Raw genomic sequence first — 14,015 nt, forward strand, 5'->3', positions numbered from 1 at the left:
CGTCAATGGTGCACAAAATCGGTTGTGCGTGCTCATCAAATTCAATGTGGATTATTTTATTCTGAAAGTCAGACGTATGCTGCAGATACGTAGACATTCCTCAGACTAAAGGTTGTGGATGACGGTCCAAGGACTTTCCTCTAGGTTCATGGATGGAATTAGTAGTGGAGACAATAGGTCTGAACCGAGGTTTCGTTAAGCTTTTGTGGATTTTCGGTAATATGTTCCTTAATTAAATACATTTTGTCCTGTTCTGTAATGGTCCCCATTGTTTTGGCTGTGTCAATAATTAGAAGCAGCATTCGACTGAATTCTCTTGTTGGATTAGACTTGTGGAGGAATCTTGAAAATGGGTGTTGACACTTTCCTGATAGATTTCTGAATCTACATTCATTAGGGCTCCCCCTTTGCCAGCCTTGCAGCAAGTTATGGCTCTATTGGAAGGTATCTGTGTTATAGCTCCCTGCTCTTTTCGAGTAAAGTTCGAAATTCTTGATTTTTTATTTCTGTATACTTCAAGTAGTTCTTGTTGTACTACTGTTTTGAACGAGTCTAGAACCTTATGGCTGGTAGGTACTGTATATGAACTCTTGTATCTTAATCCTAATAAGGTTCCTTCTTCTCGGTTTGGTCCTGGCTCCATGATGTTGTGAAAAAGTGTCTTAGACGTAAATTTCTCATGAATTTGTAGAAACTGACTTGAATTTCCAGTTCATTTGAGTGATACTGCGGTACAAATGACATTCCTTTTTTGAAAGGTTTTAGTCTGGAAGGCAGTTAGCTTGCATTTTGACATGTTCATTACTATGGTTTCAGCAAGAGGGTCTGACGCTGAGTTTGCAATATGTCATCTAGCTCTATAGATCTGTGTAGATATCTTCCATTGTCCTCATCCCTGCCTCCGCAAGTATGGTCAGTGCCTTGATCTCCTATATAACTAAGATTAACGGGTGGTCAATAATGGTGTGTATAGAGGGGACTTGTTCACCCGAACACCAAGTGCACACCAGGCCATGTGGTGTTATGTGTAGTGTTGATTTCCGGCTGTGTTATGCAAATACGCGCATGCGGAAGAATGGCCTTGAGAGGTATGAGGTGTGCATCATCACTTTTTATAGCAAGATGCGGCATGGATTTTGGTGGGTAATACCAGTAGTGGGCAAATTGCACTTGTGCACATAAGTAATTGAGGGATGTATGACGTTACAACGCAGGCTATTACAACGCCTGCCTTTACAACGCGGTTTTTACATCGCAATCCATTACAACGCATAGTGCTTTGGGTGTTGGATAGTGAATAGTTTAATTTACTATTCCAACTCCAGTCCCCGTGGACACTAGGGAAGGTGTTGGATAGTAAATTAAACGTATTCCCTATCCTAGAGCGCCCCCCAGCGCAATGCGTTGTAATGGTTTGCGTTGTAATGACCGCGTTGTAATGGTAGTGCGTTGTAAAGGTTTCGTTGTAAAGGTTGTTTACCGTAATTGAGGTGCAGATCTGGGGCACCAAATCCAGCTTGTTCATATTGTTGAGTGGGTGTGCTCCAGCTAATTCTAGGCTGCTTACCTGCCAGGCTAGGGTTATCATGTAGGATCTTGGGGTTTTAAAGAAGACCTGCGTCAAAATGAGTGGAAAATTGATCAACATGAAAAAAAACTTGGCCAACACTATCATTTTCATGATCATCACTCTGTCAGCACGTGACAAGGGCAGCCATGATCACCAGACCACCTTATCTGCCAAATTCGAGACCGCACTGCCATAGTTCTGTCTAATGACTAACCCTTGTTGTATTCTACTGTGCATTTTTAGTGTGTCCGATGTGTTAACATTGATATGTATTCTTGCTGTCGGGTCATAGTATAGCAATCAGGTCCATCCCAGAGGAAAGCCTGTGGTATTCCCATATGGTAGAAAACCATGAGCATGTAAGCCAACTCTATAGAGTCAAACACTTTGGCGGTGCCCAATAGAATCGCTGCTGCCCGGACCGATGGGTCTAGCAGGTGCAGCACCACAAATAGGGGTCGATCCCTGAGGAGGAGGGAGCGTCCGCATGGGCTGCGGCGTTCCCTCCGATCAAATTAGGATGTGACCGCCAGGGTGGCGGTCACATCCTCTATCACTAACATTGCGGCGGGTGCAGCTTCAAGCTGCATCCGCCGCAATGTAAAAAATCCATGCACAGCATTTGCGTGCACAAAGCGGCAGGCACCGCGCGGTGCCTGCTGCATTGTGCACGCAAATGCAGGGGGGTACCATAGGTACCCCCCATGTGCACCCCCCACCCCACCTTCACCCAGGGGGCCCGCAACGGGCCCCCAAAGTGAAGGTCCGTATGCTTTTCCACAGCGGTAAAGCCGCCGCGGAAAAGCATATATTTTCAGACATCCTAATATGCCTGGCGGTGTCTGATAGACACCGCCAGACATGTTAGTGCTTTTCCGCCGCGGTCGCCTTCCGACCGCGGCGGAAAAGCGGCGGACAGATTATCAGACCCACCAGCCATCCTAATTTGGCGGTGGGTCTTTGGAGTCTCCGCCGCGGTTTTTCCGCATCCTCCAGGCCGGCGGACGGCGACGGAAAAACCGCCATCCTAATCGGCCCCATAGTGTGTATAGATTTTGCGCAGTGGAACAGGTGGGGATAAAACTTGACTGCTCAGGTAAGACCAGCGTGGGGAGTGGTGTCTGAAGTCTAGAGGCTAGTATTTTTGCCAACATTTTGACTTCTGTGTTAATTAAAGATAGTGGCTGATAGGATTCGCATATCAATGTTATTATTAGAGCTACCCTTAGGGACTGTGGCAGTACTTGTTTATCATAGGCTTCTGTGTACATTTCATGGAGGTGAGGTACTAATATGTCTGCATATTCTTTGTAAAACTCACTTGGGAGCCCGTAGCAGCCTGAAGCTTTCCCATTAGGGAACGTATGGATAGACTCCCTCATCTTATCTACAGTGACAGGTGTACTAAAAGTTCTCTTTGCTTTGGTGTGAGCCATGCCAGGACCACATCATCTAAATATTTTGTTGTCTCTGCTCATGTCACAGAATCACGGAACTCATACAGCTGTGTATAGAACTCTACAAATTGCGCCAGGATAGCTGGCGTATCATGACACCATTTTAGGATTCAATTTCAACAATATGTATGTGCGCCCATGGTTCTTTTATTTTAGCGGCCAAGCTACTACCAGGGTGACCTCTCTCCCCATGCTACGAGTCCGTAATATGTTTTTGTATGTATTTACATGCGTAGTGTGGCAATAACAGGCTCCTCCCCTGTATAGGAATCGCAGCTCCTAGCACTACAATTGTATTTGCGACTTGTTATGGTGTGCATTTTCTTCATATCTCTTTGTTAGGTAAATAATGGTTGTATACTCGAAACTGAACTCATGTCTATACAACACTATACATAATGTATGCATTTACTCACGTAACTGAAACATGCGCAATACTGTACCTTTTTAATACCAGTCCTTGAAATGCTCATGTTCTTATATATATGTGTTTTGTTAAGCTGGCGACAATATGCTCGCTCCTTTGCCCCAATTTATTTGTTATAAAAAATGCTGTGCTTCCTTTTACACACCCGCCACATTATTGGAGTCCTTCCCTTGAGCTCATCCTTATCTCTGTGCCAACCTTTTTCCCTTCCCGCCCCGCACACCAACAAAGATCGAGCTCTCCGCTCTCTTTGTTTGGCCTGCGCACGTATTACACGCTACACGGTACTTGCTCGTGTACGCTGACTCATGCGCTACCCCGGGCTCCATCAGTCGGATCCCGACAGACTGATAGCAGCGATCGCATTGCCAGGTAAGACGTCCCACCCTATCCTTGCCAATACTGGTAAACCGGTCTACACTTTTACCCTCCTTAGGCATTATCCTCGGCCACAACTATCGAGCAAGAAACACTGCACCCACTGGTCGCTCGAATAGACCCCAGCCACCCCGCAGCTACCGCTTTTGCACCTGCACATCGAGCGGTGCATATCTTCATCGATCGTGATTTTAGCACACACAGTGGTAAGTACATTCACATCATAGGTAATGCTTACCTGGTTTATGCATAAAAGTCCTTTTTTGATCAGACCTTCTCTCCCTTCCCTCCCTCATGCCATGCCACAGTACCCGGCTGGGTTCACTGTAAGTATTTTAACCTCCAAATTCACGCATGGTTGGCACTCACCACCCAGTAATTGAGCTCACTTCACCCAGGTAATCAGGCCTTCATAGTGGTCCGCATATATTCTCTTACACATAGTGTTCATGCCCTTACATACTGGTTTTCACTCCCATAGATGTACCACATCCCCCAGGTCCTCACGAGACCCCTCATCCACTTCCGGATCGAAACGCAGTCGACGCATTATGGAAATGAACCATACAAACAGTGTCGATGATTTAAGATAGTCATTGTAACATTTTTGTTTATAATTATTGCTTTCATGGTCGTTTTCCCCTTTTCCTTGGGAAAAAAAACCCTTCCACAAACCTTGTACAGAATTCACTTGATGTCACTCAACTGCTTTTTTGGTTGTCACGTTACACTTGGGACACCGTGCACCTTTCATAAAACACTATGTGTACAACATATACATTTGATTGATCTTTCCTTGAAATATTACAAAGTCATTGATGATATGAAATTCAGTGTCATGAGCCTTGTTTTTCCTTTCTACATCCCTCTTAAATCCCTCTATCTATGATTGATGCTATGTTATGTACTGATTTATGACCGTACATTGATTACACCACTGGAACCTTTGTTTCTTATATAAAGTACGCACCCTGGTTCCTCAGTGAGTAGGGTTCCCTTGTTTTTTCTTGTGTCTGTCCTCCTAAGGCGGGAGAAAACTGCAGCGATAGTTCAGATCGATGTAGCAGGGCAGGAATTACCAGCTCTAGCCTAGAACTCCGGGTGGGTGCAAGAGCATTGCGAAGAGGCTGCAACCCACAGCATTAAATAAATCCTGCAACTAACCCCATTCCTACATGTGGTATTATGATGTGCTGTGTCAATAAAGTGCCTTTCTAGACTACCTACCTGAAAAGCCTTTGACTGCTTGTTCTTTACCCCATTCAGACACTACCGTGATCTTCTACAGAAATTGAGAGACAATATGAAAACACCACTTATTTACAATTTTGTAGCACCAACATGCTAAGTTTAACTCACAGAGATTACGGACGTCTTAGAATTGAACTATCCTTTTCTTTTCTTCCTTCCTTTTGTTTTTCTGATATTGTCAGAATTCATCGCATGATGAGGAACTGCGCACAGAGGAGATCAGCTGATCTCAAAGAAAAGGTCAAAGTTATTTGAAAAGTTAGAAATGGTTATGAAGGAGGTGCAGTGTGCTTTTCAAGTAGAGTAGATTCTAACATTAGGATATTTGTTCTTGTGTCCACAGTATTTTTGGTCCTGAATAGAAGCCCCTGAATGAAAGGAGGGTTCGAAACGCGTCGACTTTGGATAACCCAAACAAGTGCTTAGCCACAAATTAAAAGTACCTGTGGTTGCGTTTTGATTAGAACAAAAGATATAAAGTATAAGAATTCAATTGGTGATCGTAAAGGGGAGTTAAAAGTGAAAAATAAAAAGTTCTGTTTGGTAATTGCCTAAATGAAAAGGTTATAAGTAATTTGATAAGGTTTATAGAACCGCACAGGGCAAAATTCATGTTGTGTCATAAATGTTGTTTCAATGTCCATGTCTTTGAATGTTGTCATTTATTGTTACATTCATGTTTGTCTGATTTTGAAAAAATTACTTTGATGAATTTTTGTACAAAAAAGACAAATAAGGCTCTTGAAAAAATAAACAAAAAGTTGAGGAAATAAAAGTCCCTTGGTAGCATCAAATCATTAAATGTGCCATAATAAAGAAAGGATAGAGAAATCAATATCAGTTTTGGCATTTTGGATGGTTAGTTTTGTGGATTAAGGGTTCAGCCTTACTGATTAAGAGCCACAACCCTTTGTTGTTAGTTCTTTGCCACCCTGAGCGGAGTAGAAATGCTGAAGGGGTGTACTTAGCCCAGTTTGCCATCTGAAACAAGACAGTCCCTAGGACACCAGAGGCAAAGGACCACAATCAGCATTAGAGTGGCCCATGGGCCATATTACATAAATTGCTCCAACTTTCTGCACCCGAAGGGCACTATAGTACTACCGAAGAGCCTCTTCAGTAATACAGATTGCGCTGGTGTATATATAGTGCCGGCCCGATTGTAAGGGGGTGTTCCTTCATTAGTGTAGAGGAAAAGCCTCTAATAAAGAAAACATTTTGTCTGTGCACCCGTGCCATATTATGGACACAGGCGGAAAAGTAAAGAGACCGTCAGTGGGTAAACTTACTGTGGACCACAAAGAAGTGGTGAATGGTGGTGCACCCCCGAGGATGCCTTCTGAAAGGGGTAAAGTAGGTCCCCTTGACCCCCTCATAAATCCCAGTGCAAGTGGGTGCAACACTCACTACACCCACATTTGTAAGGCAGGTCACATGCTGCTTGTGCAGTTAAATAGTGATTTGCTGATTCAAATAGTCGATTTACATTTCATTAATGGCAAACTCAAAGGCAGCCGTGAGTTTGCGGCTGTCCTGTGGCCACACATTCTCTGTAATAGGGCATACTCTCCCTGTTTGCAGGTGAAGCATCTAGTAAAAGGTGTGAAATGGTACAAACAGGGAAAGCTAGCACTTTAGACAATGCGGCTTGAGAACAGGTTAATTTGGTGTTTGCTAGTGCCTCACCCTGACAAATATTGTGGTTGCTGCTTGAGTAGGGTTTTAACCCCCTCACTCCAACCAGTAACCCAATTTCTCACAATACCTGGATGTAATTCTTTACTTACCTACATATTCACATTTTGGGCAATAAAGTGGCAGTTGATATTTCTGGTTTAATATTTTTGTAGGTTGATGTAAAAAAAAAAGTAACAGTTCAGTAAAACAGCATAAAAACTAATGCAGACAGGAAAAGTGGTTCGTCTTCTACCTTCTGCCAGAAGGACATGGTACTGGCAGAAAGAAAAATGTTTCATAAAAATGATCCATTTGACCGTCACCCTTATCTAATTAATGCTATGTAAGGCTATATCCCACAGTAGGGAGAGATGGTCCTACCATGATGAGAAATTTGCCTTAGATACAAACAATCAACGGGCATCAATCATTCTTGTCACCTAAAAAAGATGTAAACAAAACTGAAGGGTTCAAGCGACGCCAACAGGTACTTGGAGTACTTTGATTGTGATATTGAGAAATTTGCCTTAGATACAAACAATCAACGGGCATCGATCATTCTTGTCACCTAAAAAAGATGTAAACAAAACTGAAGGGTTCAAGCGACGCCAACAGGTACTTGGAGTACTTTGATTGTGATATTGCGCCAATAACTCACAAACCTAGCATCAACAGAACTAACAGCCTCAACACATCTGCAATTCAGAAAGGAGATAAAGCCCTGCCACTGCATAACGATAGGATTTCCCACACACAAACATTATGCTTTAGAGTAAACAATCCTAAATCTCAACTAAGCTCTACTGCTCTGTGCTCCTCTGCTCACTACGTATGCACTCTACAAATACTTATTTATACATACACAATCCCTCTTACTGAACTCTGCTCCTAATTATATACCTTTATCCCTTCTAGCCTCACTTGCCCTTGCTATAAAGAAAACTCAAACACTTATCACTGTCACAGACTAGCTAAAGGAAGTTGCCATTTAAGTACAGGAAAGATGTAGTGTGGTCACTGAATTGTCTGCTAACATACATGCTCTCTGAAGAGTGCCGATCAAAAAAGTGTGGTGAACTGATTTAAAAACACAAAGTACTGAAAGGATCATGAAATAGGATTTTGAACAGGGAAATCCTAGTTCTCAGGGTACTTTGTGTGCTGATGTATCTCAGCCTACTGCTGAGATTTAAACCATCTAATAATGAAGTTCAAGTTTGAATTACCCTTATAGTGCCTGTGCCAGTTTGCCTAAGATAAATTCAATAAGCAAGTTGAGCTTGGAAAGCAATCTGGGGAAAAATGTAAACCTGTACCAGTCAACTACCCCTCATTTGGCAGGGGAAACCCTCTTTTAAATTATATTTCCCCTCTCAAAACCCAACATGCTCCGATGAACTTCCACGTTGCAAATTCTCATTGCTTCCATTTCTTCCTCGTCCCATTACTTACTGTATGAGATGAGAGAGCCCATTCAAAACCTATTTATCACCCCTTCCAAGCTGCTTAAGATTTCTATTAACCAGTAGATCTACCCATACCACTCCCAACTTCCCCCACCACTTTCTATTAACAGGTAGACGATCTACCCATAACACCCCCAACTTCCCCCACCACTTCCTGTTTTTTCTCTTCCCATGTGGAAGTGTGGCTCACTGGTTAGAGGAGGCAGACCTGGAAGCAGAGGTCAGCCCGGGACCAGGGTTCAATTCCCGGCTCGGCAGGGTCTTGAGACCTAAAATGTCCATGGACTCGACAATTCTCGCTCCGGTGCCTACTCGATTCACGGGTTCACACTCTGCGACTCTGGGCAATAGCTTGCTTAATCTCCACAACGGCCCCTCGCGGCAGGATGCCTGGCTTTCACCTTGCGGATACCCTGCCGGGGTTATCTCACAGGGGAATACCAGGACGGGTTCCCTAAGCAAGCGCTTAGAAACCGCTTGGTGATTTGCGCTATATAAATTCCTGTACATTTACATTTACATGTCTGGGTTGCTGGTAAAGACATCTCTGACAGAATTAAAGCTCACTTTACTAGACATATGGTGGCCTCTTGGGTAGAGTGGTTTATTTTTTTTGGGGGGGGGGGGGGGGGGGGGGGGAGTTTCATATAGCGCAAATTCGACCTGAAGGTATCAGAGCTCTTTACCGGAGCACCTGTTGCTTTGCAGACAGACACATACATTTTTGTTAGGCACTGGGATATTACGTGATTTGCCCAGAATCACAGGATGTTGATCGTCACTGCCTAGGCTCAAACCCAGTTCCCCTGCTCCAGGGTCAAACACTCTGTCCAAGGCCACGTCCTCTCCCCAATTTGTAGCTCAGCCATTTGGTCTTCCCCCTCTACATTTATCCTACATTACAGATTTAATTTGTCTCGGGGTTCTGAGTTTCCTTTTGGAAAACAAGTAAATGTGGGCGGCATGGAGGGTTGCCACCGGGCTGGTATCCTACTGGCACCACTGGTAATTTAATGTTCAGCCTGGTACAAAAATAAGAGGACCTCTTATAGCAGGTATTTTTAGTCCTCGTATGTACATTTGTAAACAAGCAAATATAAATACAAACGCACTTTTAAATGTGTTCTGGAGCTGCCTTACTGATCCCAGACTAATAATTAAAGTAAACAAAGGCAGAAAAGTCTTATTACACAAGTCACATACAGAGTATTTTGTTTAAAGTCCTATTTAGGACCCTTTGCAGACTCTTAAAACAACAGCAAATGGTTGGTATTTTTCTCTTTAAAGGTGGTAACCCTAGTTCCACGTCTCCCTAAAAATGTGTTTTAGTTACAGGCATTTTGGGCCGCAATTCTTTTTGTTTCTCATGGAGTCAAAATAAGAAATACGAGCAAATTTCATTCCTAACGATTTTTTCTATTCATTCCAATCAAATTAAGATATTTAGATTTGGGGGGAATTCTTACTGGTGACTCTTAAACACCTTGCCTCACCCCTTATTAGAGAGCCAACACATTGCCTATGGAATTTTTTACTATCATTGCTTTCGTTTTAGTAAACAGAGCTCTCAAAGACTCGGACAGTTCACCACTTGTATGTTTTCTATTATCAGTTCCATTTCTCTTCACAATAAAGTTATTCCGTTGTCTTTCTTTAACTGCCAGCTACCTAGTTACTTAGTAAGTTACGCGATTTAACCAAGGCCTGCGGTTGCTACTGCTAAACTTTACCTTACATTAATACCTCCCCATTAAGGGTCTTCGAGCCCTGCTGCTGGTACTCAGGCCTTCGTTTCTGAGATCTGCTGTTTTCGGCATAGGGGCTAATTCCGTGAGAATTCGAGGTTTTCTGCTATATTTAGGGCCGGTTTTGTGGTGTTGGTATTGTATATTAATCTGCGTTTGGAATGAACGTCTGTGACCTCTACTACGTACTGGACGTATTTGTACGTAGTGGCCGTAATTGTGTTGGCGAATCTCCGACGACTGCTTCTGGGTGAAAGGTTAGGCCTCTTCGGTGACGCGCAAATCGGCTGCAAATGCAAACATTGGCCCGGCTGCTGTATGAGTCCGACCTGGGGATTGAGGCTGCCAGTCTGAAGGTGGCTCCTGTCGGAATGCGAGTCTCCGAGGCAGCTGCTGAAGGAGGAGAGGCTGAGGTCTGCTGCTGAAGTATCCGAGGAGTAGGAGCAAGTAAGCTGCTGAGGTGAGTGAGGATCGGGCCTACGCCTAAGGGTGGGCTGCGTGTGAGCACCGCTGCTCCTTTGCGAATCTCTCAGGTGTGTCTTTTGAGACACCCCGAACATGCTGCCATTACCACTACCATCTAAACTGTGTTTTAACGGTATGACTGGTATTTTAATGTCCTTCTAGTACAAACATTTTTTTTACTTAAAGACGGTATTTTTTCCCCTACCGGTAACATACTTTAAGCAGTAAATTTTAGAAGAAAACTGAAACGCGTTCTACAGCTGCCTAATGAGCGCTGACTGATAGTTAAAAGAAACAAACGCAGAAAGGCCAAGCTAGGAATTAAATAAAGTCCGTATAATGTTGTAATTCAGAATCATGTCGGACCTTTGGGCAATATTAAAACGTAGTCCATGTTTTTCTCGTTGAAAGATGCCAACCAGACTGTCATGTGTATTTGTTTGAAAGTTTAGGTTTGCAGTTGATTACGCTAAATTTAGTCCTTGCCTTCCCTTCCAAAGTTAGCACTGATGGTCTTGCCTGCTGAAAGTGGTTGAAGGGAGTAAACACTTCAAATGTATACTTACAATTTAAAAGACCACAGACTCCGAATTCCAGTTTATGGATTTAATTATAAGGCCAAAAATATTTGGATGTATACACATCTAAGAATCAGTGAATACAGGTACATAAAAATCAACACAGAGCCAAACCGACAAATATAATTAATTCTGCATAAAAGGCATAATGTGACAAATTCCAGAATTAAAATACAACATAGAATGGAGGCTGAGTCTAGATCCCTATTCATTAGGAAGGTAAGCATAAGTTATCTTTTCCTACGCTACTCTCATTAATGTTCCTGGCTATATTTCCTAGCTTTTTTCCCATAGGTGTCAGCAAGTGTAGACTTCCTAAGAAGTACTCGCGTCAAATGGGTCAAAAACGCTTAAGGCTATGGAGCTCGCTCTTGAGATGCTCCTTCTCCTCCTAAAATATAGAAGTCTGATCTTCTGTCCCTGCGCATAATACAAAAAGACAAAACGCAGCCACTCTTAAACGTATCACATGACTAATTATTTCACTTGCAAAGTTCCCCAGTAGCTTTCCGCTACTTCTTTAATTAAATTCTTCTTGTCTTCCAGTGGCCTTGTGGTTCAGATAGGCCAGGCACGGAAGGTATCCTCCCTTCCCGCTTCTCAGACTCTTCAATTACATTCCGGTTATTTCCTTAAACTAAGAATAACAAGGTCGAATTCCTGTACCTGCAGGGAGATGAGAGCCTACTGTCCTAGCACACACAAGAGATTTATTTAAATATTTCTTTCACAACCAAGGATTTTAAACCCTCATCAGCTTGCAAATCTGGGCCTACAATGCAGGCAACTTAAACAACACATAGTTACATTGATGTGAATATAATGTCATCTTGCACATTATACATACAGGAATGCTAGTGTCTCTAATTCATAAACATTCTACTTAAAGGCACACATTACATTTCCATGCTTAAGATGTTGTGTAAATGCATTTAAGAAACATATTACACTGCAAACAATACAAATATATGTGAGTGCGTTTGAACCATGAGTATGATGCACCCATACAAATTAGAGTGCTGTAAGTGCTCTATCACCGCTGGAGCATCCTTGCTAAATGAAATTCCCAGAATGAAAAATGTTCAAGCTTTTGTAACGGAAAGTTTCATTTCTATTAAGGACATAGAGGTGAGGATTACGCTCAAACTTTCTATCTATTACTTGCAGAAGATTTCAACTTTAAAATTACCTTTTCCAACCAACACCCGGAACGGACTACAAAACAAAGTTCAACCAGTCAGCATCTAGGTCATGTCCTCATAAGCAAGGTCTCTTAGACCACGTCATCTTTCTTGAGTGCGTCTGAAGCTATCCAGTACATTTCTTCATTTCCGTTGGTTGCATCAGAATCTGGGAAAATAATCATGCATATCGCTAGGCTGTCCACACAAGGTACGACCTCCATAATGTACATAGATTGTCAAGTCGAATGTGCAATAATGCAATTCACAACATTTAAACTTGTAAATCTTATACTTATACCTTACGGATATCCAGTTAAACCACGTTTACATAAATCACGTTCCCAGAACTCATACCGCCATTAATACGACCAAAAAATAATTTTGTTAAAAACATTTGCAACATATATGTCGTTGTTAGAGGGGCAGTGCCCTTGCAAGCTTGTTCTCTTAAGTATAATGTATGCATCTATCAAACACACACACACACACTGGACTTGTTGATCTTAGGTTTACTCAATTAGGTAAACAAATGTGATTGTGGGTCAGAATTCCTGTATTCCAGTGACTAAGCGGAAGACTGAAGCATAAAGAGATCTTCATCTGGGTCCCAGTTTCTGTGAGCTTTGGCAGTTTCACTTATTGGGAGTGCCTATGCGTGACTGACTTTGCTGTAAGTGTAATGTAAGATACTTCATTAACCTCCAACAAGTTTTAATGAAGTGGCAGGCAAAAGCATGTGTCGGAATGAAGCCAGTGGGACAGATTTGTGCATGGTTTGAAATTGATATGCTTCTTTGAACATGTTTTGAAAGCTTTATATATTTTCCACTGTCTATACTACTTTCAGTTTAAATAAGGGAATCAAGTATGGCTGAAGATGGGGTCTTAAATACTACCATAATATATACTTTTATTTTCCATGTCACTTGTCGCTGTGGTGTTCAGGGTGAATTTTTTTTATCATTACTTGATCATTACTTGATTTTAAAATGAATTTGGATATTTCTTTCAAAGGAAAGGGATACTTGATATACCATAATAAAACTTGTTATTTAATTTAACAAAGAGAGTGGACCCACAGAGATCTTTCATTGAAATCTACAAAGTTGTATTATGGTGCATCAAGCAACAATAAGTATTAATTATGGATTAGGCAAGCTTCCAACACTAAAAGATTAATTAATTCTCAGCAAAGTTATTCATATTAGTTTATTTCAGAACAATACAGTAAGAATGGTGAATGTCAGGGAGTGCAATAAGCTATATAGGCAGTGGAGTCACTGGTGATCAGTGACAGTGTGGGTAATGCAATTTAGTTAGAAAAAAATTAACGCAACCCAGTTAATTTGTAGATACGGGACCATTGACAGTATGTATTTGCAAAATCTTTGTGAGCAGTATCTGTCGAAACAAGATAAAGAACATTTTGGTTTCCCATTTACAGTTAGAATGAAGTCATCGGCACAGAATAGTGGAGCTAATGATAAAATTCAAAGATACTTTGGAATGGAGGGAGTACCACAAAAGTATTCAGGAGAACAGATTAAGTCCGTCAAACTTCATTCAAAAACATGTTAAAACTGGCTTTCGTTCCTTGTGCAGAACGAACTTCGTCAGGGTTGAAGCAATCGCATAAGGACACAAAGTAAATTGACACACAAAAATAAAAATGCAAACAGACATCACAGAAAATATATTATACATTGAAATGTACATATACACACCATAGTATTTACACATAAATCACTCTGAAATGACATGGAGATGACGCATAACTTAAGTTGTAGTTAAAGGGTTACACTATGATCAAGTCGCTA

At 41.9% G+C, this 14,015-nt stretch overlaps 1 protein-coding gene across 6 annotated transcripts in view; it reads left to right on the forward strand.

Annotated features, from left to right (window-relative positions):
* Positions 1-10,126: 10,126 nt before the first annotated feature.
* LOC144782893 (uncharacterized) overlaps positions 10,127-14,015 on the forward strand; it is an 853,036-nt gene continuing 849,147 nt past the window's right edge. For 2 of the 6 annotated variants that reach the window (XR_013601298.1, XM_078662148.1), the window contains exon 1: positions 10,127-10,431. The gene's annotated coding sequence lies outside the window, so the exon portion shown is untranslated. The remainder of the gene's footprint in view (positions 10,432-14,015) is intronic. The other 4 variants (XM_078662146.1, XM_078662147.1, XM_078662145.1 and 1 more) reach the window with 3 other exon arrangements.

The sequence above is a fragment of the Lissotriton helveticus genome, chromosome 9 (genome assembly GCF_964261635.1).
Source record: "Lissotriton helveticus chromosome 9, aLisHel1.1, whole genome shotgun sequence".
In the NCBI taxonomy this organism is placed as follows: domain Eukaryota; kingdom Metazoa; phylum Chordata; class Amphibia; order Caudata; family Salamandridae; genus Lissotriton; species Lissotriton helveticus.